The following is a 23,039-nucleotide window of genomic DNA, read 5'->3' as shown; positions in this document are numbered from 1 at the left end:
CTCAGATTTCAACCTGTCTTAGACAGGTAGCATAGCATTGCATTATTATATCCTTTTGGCTGTTCAAAAGTTAGTAGGTACGGGTATGTGGCTGAGTTAGCCATTTGATCGAATGGCACCCTGCCCTGTGTCAGTTCTTGCCTTTTGCCTCCCCATTATCCAGTAGTGGAGAAATAGGGGGTTCAAATAATGGAGTACTGTACTTACATACTTTGGAATACAGTATGCAGTATTCCAAAGTATTTGTAAAATATTTGCTAAGGACAAAGTAAAACAATCTACTATTAACTGGCAAGTTTTGTAACAAGTGGCACTGATTACATAAAGCTTAATCATTACCTTATACACGTTACATTCGCATTTTATGAGTTTTTTTCTTTGGTAGTTCATCAACAATCCAGCCATTAGTGTTCAAATATATTGCAGTGAAGAATGTATAACACATCATAGAGTGTAAAAAATCATAGAGTGGATTAGTGCACCTACCGGAAAGTTATGCCTAACGGTAAGTCCAAGGTCTCCAGCTCAGAAAATATAGCTTGCAGCACTGAATTCTGCCTTTCTATTTCTTCTCCAGATATGTCATATCTTTGGGTGGCCATGAGTAAGCTTTCAAGCTAAGTTGTAGTTGTGATTCTGCTCTAGTCTGCAGGAAGCAGAAAAAAGAAACTGAGAAATTTGTGATGGTTAAGGGTAGTTAAGAATTCCTACCTTATTACTTGCCTGTTAAACATTATCAAACCTCTCAAAATAGATGAGCTTGCTAAAATATAACTTAGTGAAGGAACTAAATTGAAACCATTTGGTGTATTAAAAATATCATGAATAAGATAGATAGATAGATAGATAGATAGATACTACATATTATGTATCTATATATCTATACACACACACACATACATGTGTATATATACAGTATATACTGAATACACTCACTGGCCACTTTTTTAGTTACACTTTGCTAGTACCAGGTTGGACTCTCTTTTGCCTACAGAACTGCCATCATTCTTTGTGGCATAGATTGAACAAGGTGCAGCTAAAATTCCTCAAGGATAATGGTCCATATTGACCTGATAGCATCATGCAGTTGCTAAAGATCTGTCGGTTGTACATGACGTGAGTCTCTTGTTCCACCAAATCCCAAAGGTGCTGTATTGGATTGAGATCTGGCAACTGTGGAAGCTATTTGAGTACAGTGAGCTCATTGACATGTTCAAGAAACCAGTTAGAGGTGATCTGAACTTGGTAATATGGTTTATTATCCTGCAGAAAGTAGCCATCAGATAATAGGTACACTGCAGTCATAAAGAGATTGACAGGGTAAGTAACAATACTTAGATAGGCGGTGGTATTTAAACGATGCTCAATTGATACTAAAGGGCCCAAAGTGTGACAAGAAAATATCTCCCATACCATTACACCACCACCAGCCTTAACCATTGATTCAACAAGGCATTTTTGCCCAGAGGTCTGCCACTCACTGGATAGTTCCCTTTTTCGGACTATTCTCTGTAAACCCTAAACATGGTTGTGTGTGAAAATCCTAGTAGATCAGCAGTTTATAAAATACTTAGACCAGCCTGTCTGGTACCAACAACCATGCCACATTCAAAGTTACTTAAATCACCTTTCTTTTCCATTCTGATGCTCAGTTTGAACTTCAGAAGATCATTTTGATAATGTCTACATGCCTAAATGCATTGAGTTACTACCATGTGATTAGCTGATTAAATATTTGCGTTAACAAGCAGTTGAACAGGTGTACCTAATAAAGCGGCCAGTGAGTGTATATATGTTGTTCTATTACATATGTGTATATATACATATAAATATATATGTGTGTGCATGTGTGTGTTTGTTTGCAATACCAATAATTCAGAATTAAAATTATATTTTTCTAAACTTGTTTTTGCTTTGTTCACTATTCATCTAAAATATTTATGTTATTTAAGCCAACTTTTTGTTTTAATAAGTAAATCAAAATAAAATAAAAATTATATTTAAGTCAGAACAAAGCATTGTGCAAACTTAAATCAACAATAACAATAGGTTACTGATGAGATCACTTGCAGGATTATACAGGAAATATTTCTGCAACACAGGAACATCAAACAAGTTTCTGCCATTGTACATTAGAAGTATTTTGCTGACACTCCTCCAGAGGTCAGTTATCAAGCGGATGCAGCATTGAAGCTATAATGGTAAATCAGTGCTATACTCCCATCAGAATAAAACCCACTGGAGATGTCCAGCCTTCCATTCTTTAAGCCAAAGCTTTAAAGGCAAAAAGAAAATGTTAGCTTTGTGGACAGCTGGACTTTAACCCTTCCATTACCATGTGTAATTGATATGCTGTATTGCTGTAATAAAATGCCTCGACTGGTCTAAAGTTTAACAGAATACACAGAGAGCCTAGAGAGCCTTCAGCAAATGCCTACCGCTAGCATAATGGACGTGTTTGAACAACCTGTCATTTAGTCAGTCTCTTTATTTCTGCATGTCACAAAGAAAACTTACTTTTTTTGTGCTTTTTTGTGCTACCCTGTGCAAGGTGTTTAATTTGTGTTTACTGCTAATGCAGAAACATTTACTAAAACAAAACTGTTAAAATTATTCTAGAGGTGGCGCAGCCCCATCAAAATAGCATTGTATGAAACAAACTTTAGCTGAATGAAAAACAGTCACAGTTTTCCACAGTTCCCCCATAGTCCAAAAGATCTGAGATTAATTGCTGTACTGATTACTAACTATACAGATTTTTTGTGGATTTTACCCAAGTACTTTAGTTTCCTCACAAGTCCTAAAGCAGTTATAAATTGACCCGTGCGTTATATCTGTGTGTACGTGCATATGCGGATACCTTACTGTGAAATGCCGCCTCATCCAAGGTTGATTCCTGTCTGTTGTCCAATTTTTTCACAATAACACTAGGCTCCCCAAGATTCTATGCTGGGAAGCACAAGGTCAGATAATGAGTGAAGAGATGAGTTGTAAAATGTCTGGATACCCCTTTTGTCTTTAGAAAAAAATAAACTCAAGAGGAGATATTTCAGTAGAAGAACTGTAGAAGGTGTTTCAGGAGAACTCTGCTTAGGGTAGGTGTTTTCCTTACGAATTCCCAAGTTGCATCAGGGAAAATAACATTCCAATTGACTGTGTCAGTTTGTCCACAGTTCTTACTGTATTTTCTCAACAGGTTTAGTTGATTTTCACTTGTGCATGGAATCTGCTAAAGAATTTGGATTGACAGGTATAATCACACATCATGGAAGCTGTGTTTACTTATACAGTATACAGTACTCTTTTAGGCACTATACTCTGCAGTTAAAACAATAAATCCCTCAAGAATGTCACTGTTTTGTTTTTTTAAAGAAGAGCAATTGTTTCTTTTTTGCATTAAAATTTTTTGTTATTGTGTTCACTTTTTATTTAATATAAATGTCTTATACATGTTTTTCAGTGTATGGTTTTTGACTCAGGGACTCAAGAATTTCTATTTTGTGGTTTATTTTTCATTTTAACTTTTTGGCAAAGTTTTAATTTTGCTATCATCTTGTTTTTTTTTGTTTTAGCAGCACTCTGTGAAACATTATGTGACCACATTGCTCACATTATAAGATATGACACTATAAATATGGTCAGAGTCACAATACTCGCTATCCCTCGGTGAATGAAACGATATGTCAATATTCTTAGCATAGTTAGCTTGTTTTCCAAGTAGACACTAGCATTAGATGTGTTTCTTTTGATTTCTACGTCTGACTAACATATTTCCTCTTGGTTTCTGGTTGCCTGGTTTATTTCTTGATTACTTAATTTCAGCCTTTGGTATGCTCTATTTCTTTTGTTTTTGCCTACATATATATTATTACAAATTTTGTGTGTCTTTAGAGTTTCTGTTTCTTAATTTTTGTTTGTAGTTTCACATTTTCTTTAAATTTACAGCCTTTTCTTTTGCATTTTCTCCCATTTTTCTTTTAATCGTCTTTTTTTTCCCATTTTCATTTTTTCTTTCTATTTTGCCCATTGGACCAGCATAGGAAAAATACTACATCAACACCAATATCCAGTCTACATTCACTTTAAAGGGAAGCATCAAGTCCATCCATTCATCCATCCATTATCCAACCCATTATATCCTAACTACAGGGTCACAGGGATCTGCTGGAGCCAATCCCAGCCAACACAGGGTGCAAGGCAGGAAACAAACCCCAGGCAGGGCACACACACACACACACCAAGCACACACTAGGGACAATTTAGGATTGCCAATGCACCTAACCTGCATGTCTTTAGACTGTGGGAGGAAACCAGAGCACCCGGAGGAAACCGACGCAGACACGGGGAGAACATGAAACTCCACGCAGGAAGGACCCGGGAAGCAAACCTGGGTCTCCTTACTGCGAGGCAGCAGCGCTACCCACTGCGCCACTGTGCCGCCCAGCATCAAGTCTATCTATTTAAATAAAAAGTTTCAAAGTCAACATTTTTTCAGTCTTGAGTGCTACTTGAGCTTCAGATAACCAATAAATATTTGTTGACTTTGTTGTCAGGGCTGTGACAAGTACACCAAAGGTGCTGAAACACTTTGGAAGCCTTCATTAATAGAAGCAAAGCTAACAAACCTTTGTGCATAATTCACCATGAATGGATCCTATTTCAGTTTTCCGAATCTGTTAATAAATTCTCCTGGGAGATGTTAAATTCACATTCTTCAATCTAATCAAAAAGACTCTCAAAGATGCACTTCTTGAAGATGTTTAACAAGGTTTTGGAATCCAGAACTTTATTATATAATAATGGTAAGGGCACTACAGAGCTGTGAGACAGCAGCACTAACCATGGTGTCATTGGTTACTCTGTCAGTCATTTTTATATTGCACCTTTTGTAGGGAATGCTATCAGTTGAAGTAATAAAACGGATAGGAAATTATTCTCTGCAGTCTGCATGTCTGCTGTTTTTCTTCCCTTTAAATAACTTGGGCTGTGTGTTTTATTATGTAAGGTGCCTCATATTGATGGCCTGACAATTATAGAGTCCAAGGCCAGTTTATAGAGACAACATTTTAAAGAGAAGCAAATCTGTGATGGTTGAGACAGATATAGGCATACATTTTGTGTCTGCCTTTCTTCATTTTGCTACTTTGCATATTTATTTCTATAACTTCTTTCCAGACCAGCTTTTTAAAATTATTTGGGCTATTCAAATGCAATCATGAACAAATGAATGATATGAATCTGGTAATAAAGGTTACTTCATTATTTTTAAACACCTTGATATGCAAAACATATAAAACATTGATTGACCCTGTAATGGTGTTGCCTTTTAATAAATTTCTGTAATCTGCATAAATATTGCTGTCACTGTGCTGTATCAGGTTAACACTCTGTCATTTCTGATATCCCTACTTCATAATATAATTGGACTAGCTACCCCACTAACAGGCTAGGGTTTAATACCTATTAAAGAAGTTTTAGAGTGATTTGTTATATCTATAGCTGGACTGTGAATAATATTTTTCTTTATTGAAAACCAGTGTGCAATTTCAATGTTTGGACTCTGAACTCTGTGCTGCCCTGGTCCTCTCACATCTGCTTGTATTACAGCTGTTACATTTGTTGCTACTGTTGTTTTTTATTAATTGTTCTTATTTATTTATTTATTGCTATTTATTTCAGTTTATTACTATCTATTCATGTATTTGCTTATTAATTTAAAGTAGTTTTCACTTGTCTTACTCTTGTCCTTTGTTCATGTATGTGTTGCACTGGGGAGCATTATTTTGTGCCGTTACTTGTATGCTGCAATACTGTGTATGGATGGCATGACAATAAAGCCACTTGACTTGACTTACAAGGGTGTTACAGTGCTATAGCAGGTATCACTGTTTCCCCAGAGTACTGGAACACCTATTTGATTCCCAGCTAGGGCGTTTTATGCATGTTCTCCCACTGTGAGTTTTTTTCTGCCACCAAAACAATTGCTGATAGGCTGATTGGCAACCCGGCATTGGTGTATCACATCTGATGGTTCACATGTGCTTATTACATCAAGGATAGGCTCCAGGTCCTTTTACTTCTTTATTGGTTGAATATACTTTAATTTTACAACGCATATCGTACGCTTTCTCTTGAGACAGCCATAGACATGTATATATTTACAATATAATAATATAATAAAAATATAAATATAATAAACACAAAATGTCACTAGCACCCTGTCAATGACTGTTTCAGGATACAGCAAGGAGATGCACACCACCATATGCTTGAATTAAATTAAATTAAATCAAATTTTATTTGTCACATAAAAATTAAACATACAGTACAATCCATCCATCCATTCATTATCCAACCCACTATATCCTAACTACAGGGTCACGGGGGTCTGCTGAAGCCAATCCCAGCCAACACAGGGCGCAAGGCAGGAAACAAACCCGGTGCAGGGTGCCAGCCCACCGCAGTAAGAAGAATATAAAAGGGCAATAACAATAATGCATGACTTTATAAATATCAAATATCATTAATACAATTTTAAATAGACTATACATAATAAATAAACAACTTAATAACTTAATGTAAGAGAATTAACAGGGCATCATGTAGCTCTTGACACTTTCCTTAAATGCATATGGACTGTGGCCTAATCCATCCGTGGTTTCTAGTTTGGATAAGTCCTGATGATGACTTTTGATATTATTTCATTTGAGAGAAATCCAACATAAGTCACACCTTCCCATAAACACATTGATGTCATCATCAGAGCTGTAACTGAATATATTTCATTCAGCAATAGTCAGCAGGTCTTAAAGAATGGCCTCTGATTGGTCTGTCCAATGCACAACCACATGTGAGAGTGGAGCTTCTCGTTTTAACTTTCGTTTACATCTGGGAACAACAAAGATGGCGGCATGTTTATATTTTTCTGACTTTAAACAGGGTATACTAGTGATTCAGTGTCCTGTCCCCTCTGGTAGAACATATAACATCCTAATAAAAGTTCAGCATTACCTTTTTGAGACTTGCCTTGTTGAAATCACCAGCCACAATGAGGGTATTGTTTAGGTTATCATTCTGGTGGCAATTGAGTGTCTCCTACTGTTCCGTCTGGGCAGTGTAGGTGTCCACTTCAGGTGGAATACACACAGCCAGGACAATGACTAAAGTAAACTTCCAGGAAAGTCTGCATTTAATCATCAGGAGTTCCAGATCGGGTGAGCAGTAGCGTGATAAGACTGTTACACTCCTACTGTCTCACCAATTATTGTTGACCATGAGACATACACTTCCTGTTTTTGATTTTTTGGACACCTTTGTTCTGCCCATATGGTAAATAAAGAGAGATTCAGCAGGCTGAATCACATGATCTGGTACCGATGGAGTTAGACATGTCCTGCTCTTACACATAAAATGTTGCGGTACCAAATGTCTCGCTGGAACTTTATCCCTTCTCTGATGTCATCTAGCTTGTACTCCAGTGACTGGACATTGGCTAGTAGCACACTGTGCAGCACTTGTTGGTGTGCCAAGGCCCTCAGCCTGTTTCACACTTTGTTACGTTTCTCTCAATGTTTCTTTCAGGTGTATCTGCTGTTGATGTTGCAGTTTTTTCGAAGAATAAATTAAAGGATGAGTTTGGCATTTTCCAAGTCAAAATTACTTGTTCACAATCATTATTTGGCACATTTGAAGCATTTTTTATGAATTTAAAATAGTATTGTGTCTGTTCTTGTGTTTTAAAATGGGTTTTCAAGGGACACCACATCTTTTTTTTCAAGACAAGATTGTTATTAAGTATTGATCCTCATCTTGAGATTGTAAAATAGCACATTCATGTCATTTTAAGGAAAAAACAAAATTTTTTTTGAGATTCAGCTCTGTGCTTCACCTCACTTTTCATCTTCCATTATGGCAATCTTTCAGGGCCAGAGGCACCATCTACTCTGGCATATACAATTTTCCTTGAGAAATTGTCTATAGGAACTATTATTAAGATTATTGAATGTTGATACCCAGAAGTGAATTGCTGTGTCAGGTTTGGCAAGCACACGCAATGCTACCACTCAGTTTGAAAGTTCACTCTGTAGTCAATGGAAAATGTAATAATGCAGAATGTAATAGTAGCCTTTGCCAGTGTCACCACTCCCACCCTGCTGGTTCCAGAGTTCTAAATTTCAATTAGGTAGAACCATATGTAAAATCACTGAAAATGGCATTACAATATTTTTCACACAACTTGAACAAATTAGTACACAGCCTGCATCAGCTTTCACATGGAGAAAAGAGAAGATAGCACAGAGTGTAAGAAGCAGGTGAAAAGTACAGTGCTTTAAGGTAGCATGCTTATAGCAGACCTGATAATGAATGAGAATGTGACAATAAATACTTGTTTTTCTTTGTCTGATGCTCATACTGATCCACGACTGCACAATATGCACAAGGCTGTAGCTGGAAGGATCAATGCAACGTAATGAAGTGCACCAGCTGTTAAACCACCGTGTCTGTATGTGATTCAGTATAAACAGCAGCATTGCATATAAAAAGATTGATATGAATACACAATGAATAAGGAAAAAATATTTTGAGTATGAATGTATTTTTTTTTTTTCTCCAGCCTTTGGAGTTTTTTTTTGTTTTTTCTGTCCACCCTGGCCATCGGACCTTACTCTTATTCTATGTTAATTAATGTTGACTTATGTTTATTTTTTATTGTGTCTTCTATTTTTCTATTCATTTTGTAAAGCACTTTGAGCTACATTTTTTTGTATGAATATGTGCTATATAAATAAATGTTGATTGATTGATTGATTGTACCCCTGCATCCCCTACATTTTAAATCACATAAGATAACAGTTATTTGACGGCAGATGTACTGTATACCAGATCAGATGATTTCAAAGGATACTGACAGCTTTGCTGCTATATTAGACATACAGCACACTTTTGTGAAGACCATTATTTATTACCAACCATAGTAGTACATAACCATTGATGAAACAGAATTGGAAAGGCAAAAAAAAAGAAAATATGCTGGCTGAAGCTGTGGAGAGGCCGCAGACAATTAGCTATTAGTGATAAAATGTATTTCTTCCACGGTATTTTTGTTGTCACAAGTATTCCTCAAAAATGTGCAATGCATGTTTTCTTATATCAAACTCTTTGCTGCTTCAATGTGGATGTATACAGTAAATAAAAAAAAATGTTTTCATGTTTGATCTCATGCCCTTAGAGCTCCATTTCAAAACACAAGTTCTAGCTGTTTTTTTAATAAAAATGCTTAGAACACAATTTCATGTGAGAAGTTAATATATAACACGATTGTGAAGAAATAACTTTGACTTGGAAAATACCAAACTTATCCTTTAAGTGTGTTGGAGGATCTAAAATTTAAAAAGTCTGTAATGCTGTTTAAATAATGCATCATCAAAAGGGTATTTTACATAATAAATACAATTCCAATAATGTATCAAGAAAATATTTGTAAATTCAACAACAGATAAGAACAGTAAAGGTTAAAAAAGCATAAATTAAAGGCATACATGAAGAGGAGCTTGGATAGAACATAAAATCAACAATAAAAATATTGATCTGTGGAAGCATAAGAATCAAATAAACACAGAGGACATGTAGTTTAGTACAGCAGGATTGAAAAGTTTTAGAAAGTAACACTACATTAACAGTTACAATAGATTGAGCCTCCTGAAAAACTGTCACTGGGTGTTGAGCTTCAACGAGTAGGAGTCACAAAACTACATAAATCTTTACAAATAGTTTTACTTCAGATTCTGCAATAGATAGACGTTGTCTAAAGAACATTGTTATCTTAGGGTGTTCATGTTTGGCATACTGTAAGCAGTGCAGATAGGTATTCTGGAGGAGATGATGTAACAGTTTCCTATGTTAGCAGTATAGTTTACAATATGATTATATCATGAATTTTATGTAACTGCAAATTAATGAGACTGGACTCCTTTTGGTACAGCGTCTCTTTGGAGAATCCTTGCGTACCACTGGTTTGACTTTGTGTCAAATGAGCAGTTGCTCTCAGAGTCCTAAATGAGGCACATTACCTGCATTGTGAGGGAGCATCAGTTATGGTACCACAGCCTTGTGGCGCAATTCCACTTTCAGGATCCTCATTGTTGAGGAACTGAGTGGCTGGACCAGGCCAAGGGGACACCCACATAACACCTGGCTGTGGCAGACAGAGGGTTATTTCCAAGGAGTAGGACTGGACCATGTGTCTGTTGTATGTCATTATACATAGCTAATTTTTAATTAAGGTTCTTAAGGTTCCAAATAGTTATAGTATGTAGGATAGAATAAGCTAATCTTAAACCATAAAGTAACCGAACAATCATAATGACTACAAACATTATTGCAAGGCAATAAGAATGGCAGCATCAGTAGCATTAATGCTGTACTCTTTTAAATACAGTGGCCTCTGGGGCATCTCTAATACTGGCAAGTAGATCATTGCAAAATTTTGGAGCCCTTTAAATACAGACTTTGCCTTCTGCTGTGCTCTACATTCTGAATGGAAAGAAATAAGCCTAAATGTGCAGAGCTTTTTATAATTATGGAGAGAATAAGTCTGAGATAGTATAGAAATAAGATGACCAATGATTAGATTGCTATCAAAGATAACACATGAATTTCAAGCCCACCAAGTTAAGAGTCAAGATTTTCTTGCTGTTTGTGAATTTTTTACTCATAAAGCTATAGTGGGGCTGAAAGTTTTTTTCTAGTCAAAATTATTCTTCTGTTCAAAAATCAACAATAAACTATAATTAAATAGATGCAATATTCTTTTCATTAACAAAATTGTATAAAACTATGGACATCAAGCAATATACAGTAGTTATACAACATTGATTTTCTGTTGCTGACCTTTTGCTAGGATGGAACCATCTGTAACAAATTCTCCTCCCTCTTTGAAGTCTTGCTTACTCCCTTCAATTCACCATCAAGTTTCTTTAGCCCTAAAGAATTTATATTAAATCTCAGATCCCAAATTTCAGTATTGCATTTTTAAATGTTATAATCCCATGTTTATTACTTTACCCTTAATTTTAACATTTACCCCTATTGCCTTGATATATTCTTATGGTTATTTTACTGCAATGCCTATATTAATGTGTCATGTAGTACAGGGGACATTGGGGGTGTAGCTGGTCAAACCAAAATCAGCAGCTCTCACATTTTGAGACTCACAGGCGAACCCTGAAAATGAAAGAAGGAAAAGAAGAAAATGCAGTTTTACCTTGGAGGCTATAAAGCAAAGCATCACCTTTTCAGAGATTTGGGGGACGATGGGAAATTTTGGGAATGACTTTACCTTGGCATTTATGTGTCTGTGAGCTGCCTTGGGGGCAGGTGTTTGAATTGTTTTTTTACTTGTAAAATGACTCAAAAGGGTTCCTCCAGGGATTATGACTTTGCTGTTTTCGGAGACCTCATGGCACCTTATAGTTATGTTGTTACAAGCTTTGTGTTTCTGGTATTTCCTCTTTTATCATTTTAAATTTGTCTAAGTGTAAGGACCAGACAGATATGACTCCTATAGTGGGTCTTAAATAAGTAATAAGGAAAGTAATGCTTTCCTGGCAAAATCCTGGTAGGAGGGATTTTTGCTTCAATACATCTGTGAGTTACACAGAGGAAAGCTTTGACTATTTGTGCCATTGTACCCGATTTTCATTCAGAGAATTCAACCTTTTTAGAATGGGTTGAGCTCTCAAAAAATAATGTTTACCGTCCCTTTAGTATGAATGTGAGACATTATTGATCAAGAGGGAAATCAGAAAGATACACAGAGAGCTGTGATTGGAGTGTACTGTCCAATTAATCGAAATTCTTATTGAATTCCTGTGATAGTCATGGATTGCCTATAACAAACACCCTATTTGAATACAAGGCTGTTCTCTAGTGTCTCTGATACCAGAATATCTCGGACAAAGTTCAAAGATCATTTTTTCAATGCTGTCAACTGATAATTACTTTTTGGTGAATATCCTCAGATAGAATGAGATATAATTGGATAAACCTCAAGACCCAAATGAGAACAGCCAGCAGATGTCCCTGCTTGATATGAGATCACCTCAACCCTTTTTTGGAAAAGGTAAGTTTCAGTGAGCCCAGTTGTAACAAGCGGATACATTAAGTATTAAGTATCTCAGTGTTTTTACTTTTACGCAAGCTAACATGGAGGCAGTGAACTTGACCAGTGAATTGCAGAGGCTGGTGTATTGTAGGCGTTGCACAGGATGGTGAAGCTGGAGTTGGTTCTCAGTGAAGGCTTTTGACTGAAACAGTGAAATCATAGGTATAAATGGACACAGTGAGGTTACTCTATAGGATTATTGGTTCCACTCACTCTCTGTGACAGTGTGAAAAAGAAATTGTGCCAGATCATTTGTAGCCAGTTGAGATGGTTTGGTCATCGCAGCACACTGAGGGGAGACCCAGAGGCAGATTCATCATCTGTTGCAAATGAGGACCCAACAGTGAACAGGATATATGTCTATCACTTTGTACAGAACAATGTAGACATGGCAAGTAACTTAATATCCTTGTCACTGAGATATGGAAGAAAATAGAGTCCATTAAGAAATTTTATGCAAAACATGCAGACTTAATACAGAGAGTGACCAGTCCAGAAATTAAAACTTCAGTCACTACAGCTCTGCGCAAAAGTGGAAACTATTGTTACACACTTAATCGGTTTTACTCATCTATGCGCTCTCAAACCCACTTAATTCAGTTGAGGATCATGCTAGCATCACAGGCAGGAACTAACCCTGGCTGTGGGCCAGTTCACTGTGGGGCACACACATAGATGGGGTTAATTTAGAACTGAGAGACGACCTAAACAGGATCATGTGAGAGAAAAGGTTGAGGCTGGCCCACATAGAAACAGGGAGAACATATAAACTACTCTGAGAGTGACCAGACCAAGGATCAAACACCAGTCCCTGGGGTAACTGTTATGCACAAATAACACTCATATCAAGCGTTGTTTTATATTGAGCCTTTCATTGTGCGTATTAACACAAAGTGCTCCACAAAGCATGTTTTTTATCTTTCATCAACAACAGTTTAGGGGAAGGTGACTGATCTATAGGAAATTTGACCATTAGAAGGACATGCAGCTGTTGCATTTCTTTATCTTTTTTTTTGGAATAAGTGAAGTCACATTTCTGTACTGTTTTATGAGCTCACCACTGTTGATGGATAGCTTCCTTATTTATCTACACAACTGCCTACCAGCTCTTTCCTCCTATGTAATTTACCACAACTGATGTTACAGATTTGTATTTCTTTTATTAACCTGTGAGGAAATATCCTAAAAATACCCACATTCATTGTTAAGGTCTGAAATGTACATTTGCTGAAGAGGTTTAACAGTAATCAACCACTTCATATCACACATTGTGTATTCCATTGTGAAAGCACAGTCTGAATTTCGCCAATGTACATAAAACAATGCAGATAACAAATAAAGTCCACATAATTCTAATACAAGTGTCTGAAGATTTTGGAATTTCAAGTATATGTACTTCAGATTTTAAGTTGCAAAGTTAATGAGTTACAGTATATATATAATGAGACTTGAAATTATGCCATCAGTGGCAGCTCAAAAGCCCAACGTACAGCTCAATAAATCAGAATCTCTTGTTTATTTATATACTAAAAGCAAAGTATTTATTACAGAAAACTGTTTTATATATACCTGTGTGTGTGAAATGGAACATATTAATATTTCACACTATTTGTAAAAATTAGAAACACTGTGGTGCAGTGGCAGCCTCACATCTCCAGGGACCTGGGTTGAAAACCTGCCTCAGTGACCAAGTGTATGTAGTTTGAATGTTCTTCCCATGTATATGTAGATTTTTCAAGTAGCCATATTTCTTCCCACATCCTAATGGCACATATGTTAGGTTGATTGCTCAGTCTGGTTCAGCATGAATGAAACTTTAAACCTGATATTTGTGTGAAATGGTGTGTTTATCTGTGCACATGTTCCATGATGGACTGGTATCATGTCTTGGACTAGTGCAGTCTTGCTACAAAGTTCTTTTTGAAGACACACTAGTAACTCACAACTCTGTTACAGAATAAAGATATTACTTCTCTTGATATTTACATGCAGACTCAACTGCTCTTTTTTTTTTTTTTTTGAAAGTTTAACAGTACACCCTTTCCGCTTAGACTTCTGGCTAGGAAAGCCTGTCATCCAGCGATCCAGTGAAACTTATTCCAGCTAATCATAGGCAGCCAGGGCCAATCCCAAGAACATTGAGTATTAGGCAGGAACCAAACCTGGAGGAGGCACCAGTCCATTTTGTTCTCACACACAACTCTGCATCCCATCTCACATTTGGGCCAAGTTTTAGAGTTGGGAACTAACTTATACACACTTCTTTTGGATGCAGGAGGAGACAAAATGTGTATTACTTGTACAGTGTTATCTCACTTCTTTCACTTAATAATCCTGTTTTCTAAAGCTCCTTTCAGTTCAAATTTGTCAGGTATGAGGTGAAAAAGAGAGTGTAGACAGGGTTTAATGGGTTTAGAAGAGTGTCAGGAGTAATTTTTGACAGATGATTATCAGCAAGAGTGAAAGGGAAGGTCTACAGGATGGTAGCGAGACCAGCTTTGTTATATGGGTTGGAGACAGTGGCACTGACCAGAAAGCAGGAGACAGGTGGCAGAGTTAAAGATGTTAAGATTTACACTAGGTGTGACGAGGATGAATAGGATTAGAAATGAGTACATTAGAGGGTCAGCTCAAGTTGGACAGTTGGAAGACAAAGTCGGAGATGTGAGATTGCATTGGTTTGGACATGTGCGGAGGAGAGATGCTGCGTATATTGGGAGAAGGATGCTAAGGATAGAGCTGCCAGGGAAGAGGAAAAGAGGAAGGCCTAACAGAAGGTTTATGGATGTGGTGAGAGAGGACATGCAGGTGATAGGGGTAGCAGAGCAAGATACAGAGGACATGAAGATATGGAAAAAGATAATCTACTGTGGCAACCCCTAATGGGAGCAGCCGAAAGAAGAAGAATTCCATTTTTTCTAATATCTGTCTCTGCTGCATTTTTTATATTGGTCATATTGTTTTTATTGGACTGATCAAATTGGGTTGATTCCATATTATAGTCTTGTTTAGGGCAGTATGGTGGGATCCAGCAGTGCTGCCTTACAGATCCAGAGTAATGGGTTTTAATTTCACACCCACCCATTGTCTATGTGTTTTTTCCTGTCTTATACCAAATGCTGTTGGCAAAGGTCCCAGCTCCCCCACGACTCTGTATTGGGTTAGGTGGGCTTAATAATGTGTATATATAATCTGATTTGCTCAATAAAGTGTTTAATAATAATATGGGCCTATTAACAGGACTATATAAACTAAAAAAGTCGGAAATAGATTGTTGGTTTGGTAGAATCAATTTTAACCAGCACTGACTTTTGTAATATAACATTGTAATGTTTAATACTGAAATGTCATGCAGCCATTGTCAATTAATATAGAAATGCTGGTGTTTAAAATAGTTTCCTCCAAGGACTCCAGCTTGCATGGTGACTCCAAATTGACCCCATATAATGGATGTTGATGTGAACATGAATGTGCCTTTAAGAGAAGAGTGCTGACACCCTGTCCAGACCTGGGCTCTTCTTTTGATTCCTTCTATTCCATTCTGACCTGCTTTGGTTTAAACAAGTTTGATAATGAGTGGATGGTACACAATCGACTATGTTGTCATTTTGTAAAGAGATGTTCATCTTGACGAGTTTCTCAAACAAAGCTAACCTCAGGGTAACAGAAGGGGAATAAACCATTTTGTGACTCTATTAAAGAGTAAATTATAGGCATTGAAGAAAAGGCAGCCAATTGGGCCAATAAAAGTAATGATAATGAACTGTACTGTGTTTTTAAATAAGAACACTGGATCAAATAGAGTGCAAGTCTGCCTAAGTAATACTTGGCAGCTTGAATTCATAATGCCTGTGCTCTTGAAAAGCACTTTAAGGCAACAGTTTGTGCCAACAAAATCTTTCAAGAGGCCTTGTTGATTCAATGCACTTTTAAATGAAGCATGCATTTCCACTTACGTGCGGAGGTTCTTGAGACATTACACTTTCTGCACTCATCTCTGGCTCATAAACTCCTCATCATTTTATGGGATAAATGTTTTAAGGTAAGAGACAGCACTGCTGCTTATTTACAGACTCCAGTCTCCAAATGGTCAAAAGCAAAACTTAGGGGAGACACCAAAGAGTGCCCAGACCTTTTATCAAATGTAAGGTACACATTTATGATAGCCCTAGTCAGTTTATAATGGGACAGAGCGCTTACTTTTGGTGTTTGCGATGAATTAAGTTTGGTTTCCATTGTTGTTCCTGTCACTCAAGAGATTAGACAGTTTGGTTAGGCTCCTGCTAGCAATGTATGTGACTCTGAATGTATTGACCGTCTGGGATCAATATCAAAGCTTTCAAACCTACCTTCCTAATCTGTAAATAAAGAAAAAAAGTCATGACCAACTTACTGCTAGGTTATCTTTTTTTTGTTTGTTGTTTTGCCAGTATTCACCAGAGGGCGCCAATTATAGCTGCTGCTTTGCACTAGTCTGATTTAACCACATTTAGAATTACAGTAAATATCATTTATTTCGTAAATAAATTAACAGTTAGTATAAAAGAGGTTGATTGGCATAGTTCATGTTTTTAAATAAGTGATGGTCCAGAAGAATTTGTTACATCTGAAGAGGATTTGAAATACAAGACAAGCTAAAACATCTTACTTACTTAAACATTCACTTTGTGTTTATGAAACTCATTCTCTGATACCATTACAGTTGTACCAAATCACCCTTATCCCTTCTGTTTGTTTAAAAACTAATTGTTTTTATCAATTTATGATTATGAAAATGCCTGTGAAGCCTTATCGTCACCCCAACAAGCCTTCCCCTTTTTTATACACATGTTGCCAGTGTGTTTTGGTGGCACTGCTGTAGCAGTGGAATCACTAAAGTGTGTTCTGTGAAATTGTGTATTCAGATGAATGTGAGGAGCAATCCCCAGACCCACTGACTCTTCCCATGAAAGCACAGGTGATGGTAGCAGACACAAGTGCTACATTGTTAATTGCCTACTGTATGTTAGCAGTGCATATTTGTAGCAGAAATAAAATTGTGGTGCAGGACCAAAATGAACTCTTCCTTTCATTTCTTACCAATCTCCCCACTCCTTGAATTTTTTTTTTTGCTTTCCACTAACCTTAGCCATTCTTGTGTATCTTTTTTTATCTCTGAATAACTGCTGTACTAATAATTGTATTTTTTTGTTTACCAAAATACATATCAAGATGATTAGCTTCATTTTAATCACATGCATGATACCCCCTATTTATTTGCATATTGTGATCATATTCAGAGCAGTGGCCAAGGGGCTCCTATAATCAATATAGTAGTAAAAAGCTGCATACAAACCCACAGTGTTAAAGGGAGAGACACAAGGACAGCCAGATAGGGGCCACAGGGATGTGGCAAAAGGATGACTTTGACATGAGCGGAAATTTGCATGTGTATGAGAGGGCAGGTGGCTCCATATATGTAAGGAGACCTTGATCTTCTACTGACATAGGCAGAGAAGGAAAGTGAAAGAAAGAAAGAAAGAAAGAAAGAAAGAAAGAAAAAAAAGAAAAATCAGGGAGGGCTGGCCGGATGTCCAATGACAGCTATAAAATACAATAGTGCTGGAAGAATTCTTCCAACTTTCTTTTTCTAAAGGTCATACTCAGTACTTGCCAGCTTAACTAGAGTGCATTTTGGTATTATTGTTATGTACATGCTGCATGACTACAATAATGAGATAGGTAACTACTTATTTCTTATTACTGCATACGTAATTGTGTTCTTACTCATACCTTTGTTCATTTTACAGAGCTAGTACACAATAATAATGTTTGACTACACTGTAGTTATGACTAATGAGAATTAAACAGCATACTATAAAGTGCCATTCCTTCCTATTCCAATTCATGTATGGAGACCCTTCAGAAATGACCCCACAACCGGGGCATCTGGAAAATGTACATGAACTGACAGCCTTCTTTTAGATGGTATTGTAAACTGCAGCCCCTGGAAGGAACCCATTAAAAGACAGAGAGGACATCCACTTTTGATACAAAATTCTCTTCAGGTTGGAAATGGGCCTAGCGCTGGTCCTTATGAGTTAATCGCAGACAATGGGTGCAGGATGGGGATGAACTGCCTTTCATAAGGGAATGAGTGTTCATTACTTTATAAAGCACAATTTCCAACTTCTCAAACAAGAAGTCACACAACGGTTCAGTTGGGAAATAATGAATCTTCATCCAAAGCAGGTCCTATTAATAAAAGCCATATAAATAAAAACTTGTTTTAAAGTTGACGGAATTAAGTAACTTCAAAAATGATTTCAAAAGCCATTTGTTAAGAAAAACATTCAGGCACCAAGTATTTGCAGTTATTTAACGAACCAAAGACATGAGTCTAGTATAATTTAATATAATTAGTATAATTTAATATAATTTAAATTTGCTTTTAATTAAGGCATGGAATATTTAGAAAAACTCTGCTTTTCTAGCCTTCTTAAGAAATCATGATTTGTACTGTACAAAAATGTCTACTGAAATCATTTATTTCATTACAAAGGAACAACTTCTGTCATAATAGCATCAGGCACAAAACAGCAGCCAACAGTCTGTTTTAGGGCATATTTATACACACCACACCCGTTTAGAATCACTCTCAGTCCAGCAGCACATCTTGAAATGTGTCAGAAGACCAGCATCCCTGGAGAAAACCCATAGAAACATCGAGAACACATGCAAATTTCACAATAAGGATTGTTTATCAGACTGCAACTGAAAGCTGTAAGGATTGTATCCCCCGGTTTCCTCATAGAACCCAAAGATGTGCAGGTTAGATGATTTGGTAACTCTAAATTTACCTTTGTGAGTGTGGATATGTACATGAGTGGGCCCTGGGGTGAACAGGTCTCCTATGTCAAGGTGATTGCTGAGTTACACTTGAAGCTGCCAGGATAAGCCACAGACCCCATGACCCTGAACTGGATTAAGAGGGATATTACAGGAAGTATGGGATAAACTGGAGAGAAAAGAGTAAGATGCAAGAAGATAGTATTTTACTTGTGCCTGAGTGAATTTCTATTGCTTTTCTTTCTAGCCAAACATAAAATGTTCCAGCCTACACTCTGTTTAGGAACTCCACTCTAACCTAAACAATTACTTATTTATTTACTGAAACTAAATCATCCAAATTGTATTTCACTTAAATCACTTAACCATATTTATCAGTTTATTGCTAATATCAGTTGAGAGGCTAGGTTAAATGAACTTATATCTGTTTGGGGATTACTGTTGGGAGCCCCTGTCTACTTTATTTGCAAGATGAAAGAATTTTGAACAGAGAATGCAACAGGTTATAGAGTATGTTTAAAACATTACATTTTAGGCTCACTCATTCTAGCTGGTGCTTATCCTCAGCACACAGTTATTAATATAACACACAACAATGGAGGTCAAAACATTTTCAATAATACAACTGAACAAAGTGCTGTTGCTTCAAATGACCAACCCTCCCCAGACTTTATTAACTGTCCCATAAAGAAAAGCTTCTGGTGTGCTTTCTGGATCACAATAGATATGCTGACTGGCCAAGATGGAGTGCTGATTTGTCCTTGGTCTGCCACTCAGTCCTGGTAGGAAGGTATTGGCTTTATCTCCTTTTAGACGTTTAATAGAAATGGTGGGTTTAGAAAATGAACAGAAGGAAATTAGCATAGGGAAGCAAAGGCACTGCATTTCAAGATGTTTTTGTCTTCAGTGAAAATGTTGTCTCATCTTATATTAGGAGATTCTGTTAGAACAGACAGGAAGGTGTCTACAATGAAGGGCAAGATGGTGGCATTCAGCATTTTAATGTTAATCTGTCATCTGCTAGACATTTTAGAGGCCTGCCTGATACAGAAAGACTGAAACAGAGAGGTTTTTTTTTTAAGTTCACTGTTTAATTACTGATTTTGTAAGAATTTGTTTTTACAAATTGTCATGCCACCCTCTGTCTTACTCGATAAAAAAAACAAAGTCAAGACTCAAACGGGTTACTGACTGCAAAGCACACTTTTTATTACTCATTACAACTACATCACCCATCACTCCCACAGTCCCCGTATATCCTGGGGACTGTAGTGCTTTTCATCTAATTATATACAATTTATATATTATTTATATATATACGCCTCTCACCACACAAATAGTATCCCATAGTTGCTTTTTGTAGCTTAACTTACAAATGTGAAACAGAATAATTCAGCTTCTGCCATTTTAGGTGTTTCCATGTTCAGGCATTTAATAATATAAGCATTCAGCCTGTTATATCATACAAAGCGAAAGTCATTTAAGGCAACATAAGGCACAAAGCAGGTGCAAACCTTGGCTAAGGCACTAGTTCATTAAAGGACACACTCATTTTAAGTGGGTCCATTTAGCACCAAACTCAAGTAATGTAACGCGCCCATGTATGGGATCTAAACTGAATAGCTCAGAGAAAAACTCACATCCACAATAATGCAAACATGTAAACACCACAGAAAATTTTTAAGTCAAATGTCATTTTTGTTTATCCTAATCCTAACTAAATCTACTTTTTTACAGCACCTTGAAGAAGGATATTGTTTCTTTAATGTTATGTCTCTGGCGCTAACTGTATATTTAACAACATGTTACATTATCCTAACTTTTTATTCATTTTACAGATGAGTGCACATTCTCCAAAACAATCTGACTGCAACTTTTACCTTGAACCAGTTTCAATGAGCTGACCTTCATGTAAGTACGTTTTGACTTTATTTGGCTTTGTGATCTCTCCATGTTTGTTTTCCTTTCTCATTTCCTGGTCTGTTTTGCAGTGTTTCCCTTGTTCCCTGCCTTTTTTCACCCTGGCAGCACAGACTGAAAATTCTCCTCCATATGGTTTTCTTCAGGTGTGACGTCATGTCCAGTCAGGTGACCCAGAAGGAAGATAAAAAGGAGGTCACCTGATCTCTAAACCTCATTTCCAGCAGACATCAGGAGATGAGCTCCACCTTAGCCTGTTCAAGCATTCTTCTTCTTCTTCTTCTTTTGGCTGCTCCCATTAGGGGTCGCCACAGCGGATAATCTTCTTCCATATCTTTTTGTCTTCTGCATCTTGTTCTTTAGCCTTTCAAGCATTACTGGAAGAAAAGTGAGCTCATCTTTGGAAACCGGGACCAACAGAGCCTCTGTAAAGCCTTTCTGTGGCGACTTTATTAAAAATTTAATTTTAAACTGCCGGAGAGCCTGTCATTGTACTTTGAAACTTCGATTTAAAAATAAAAACGTCTTCCATAGGCCAGGGATTGATAAAATAATAGATAAGGTATGGTCTCAACTGGTTGGTTGTGCCCCCTTCATTGTAATAGTAGTACCTGTATAAGTAGTTTTGTCCCATGTAAATATACGTTAATATTCAACATGTCACCACTTTCCAGTGCAATGTTAAACAGGTATATAATTCAAATAGGTTAGTTTACATCACACAAAAACAAATAAATATAAAAAATAAAAGGTTTTAAATAAAATGGTTGTCCATTTTGTGCTATCAAATATATTGAGGATCTAATAGTATCCAGAGCTCTTTCTTCAGTTGTCCAACAAGTAGAATAAGTTACAAAATGATTATGTGGACATCCCAAGCATAAAAACTCATATTAGAAATTCACAAAGATCATCAATAAAGATTGAGCCAAAGTATCTATAATCAATTGTAGAAGTCTTCCATTATAAATCCAAATATGTATATGAGAGAAACATATTTAAAGCCTCATAGTCTGGGAGTGCTTGTTAAAACAGCCTTTAGGTAATAGCAGAGACATTTCTTTAAAGACTGTGAGAAGAAATGTAAGTCGGAAACCAAGTGAAGTTCATAACCAAAAAGTCAGGCCAAGCTTAATACAGAAACCAAAAAGCAAAGTCAAAAGGGAAAAACAAGAAATCTGGAAATTGGGTCAAAATATCAAAAGCAGAGCACAACGCAAGTAAAGTCATCCAGTCTTTGATACCAGGAAGTGTATGGAGCTGACCTTTATACTCTTGACCCCTAATGACCTCACCCATAGCAATGCCATGGCAACCGCTACAACAAACTGCATCAAAATGGTGACAAAAATAACACTAAAAATTCACAAACTTCTAAATTAAGCTTTTTAATAAAAATAAAACATCAAAAATTAATTCTTAGGGTTAAAAATACCTCAGGAAATGTATATTTTAATTTAAACTCTTACAGAAAGCCCATGAAAATTTTAAGAAAAATTCCAATTACAACAATGTTGTAGAATCTTAATTCTGTTGTATTACAAGAATCTTCGATATCAAAATGTATTGAAGAAAATAAAAACAATACTTTACAGGGTGACCTAGACTGGGTATTAAACGTAATTCTACCATCAAATATTTTTTTGCTAAAAACAGAATCTTGTTTAACTGCCCTAAAAAACAAAAATCAGTAGGGAATGATCCATACAGTACTTCATGCTGCAGGAAAATCACTCAACAGAGGATTTTACAATATAATAAAATTAATTGAACTGTACAATAATTTTCAATCAAGTACATTAACTTATATTTTTACACAAATAAATATAGAATAAAATTAAGTAGAAATTAAAGGAACAACATAAATAATTTAAATAATATTTACTTTGAAACTATCAAATGAAATAAACAAGCTGTACTAACAGACAGATTGGTACATGGGGGCTTGATTGCCTTTGTCCATGTCGACCTTGCAGATCTATTGGAGTGTGTGTGTGTCTCTGTGTTTGTGTTTTCATTTCTTTCTCTTCCTCATCCAGCATGTGCTTTGGTAAGGCAAACAAGCTGTCATCCATTTTCACTTATACATATCTCCGAGTGTGTGATTGTGTGCGCATATGTGTGCCAC

The 23,039-nt window shown here is 36.5% G+C and overlaps 1 long non-coding RNA gene across 1 annotated transcript; it reads left to right on the top strand.

The window, feature by feature from the left end:
- Window positions 1-427: 427 nt before the first annotated feature.
- On the top strand, window positions 428-21,427 carry LOC120540374. The gene is made up of 4 exons (XR_005635798.1): window positions 428-505; window positions 12,021-12,121; window positions 20,830-20,902; window positions 20,983-21,427. It is a non-coding gene; the product is annotated as an uncharacterized LOC120540374 (long non-coding RNA).
- Window positions 21,428-23,039: the final 1,612 nt, after the last annotated feature.

Source organism: Polypterus senegalus, chromosome 1 (genome assembly GCF_016835505.1).
Source record: "Polypterus senegalus isolate Bchr_013 chromosome 1, ASM1683550v1, whole genome shotgun sequence".
Classification (NCBI taxonomy): Eukaryota; Metazoa; Chordata; class Cladistia; order Polypteriformes; family Polypteridae; genus Polypterus; species Polypterus senegalus.
This window is presented reverse-complemented; position numbering and strand designations above follow the sequence as displayed.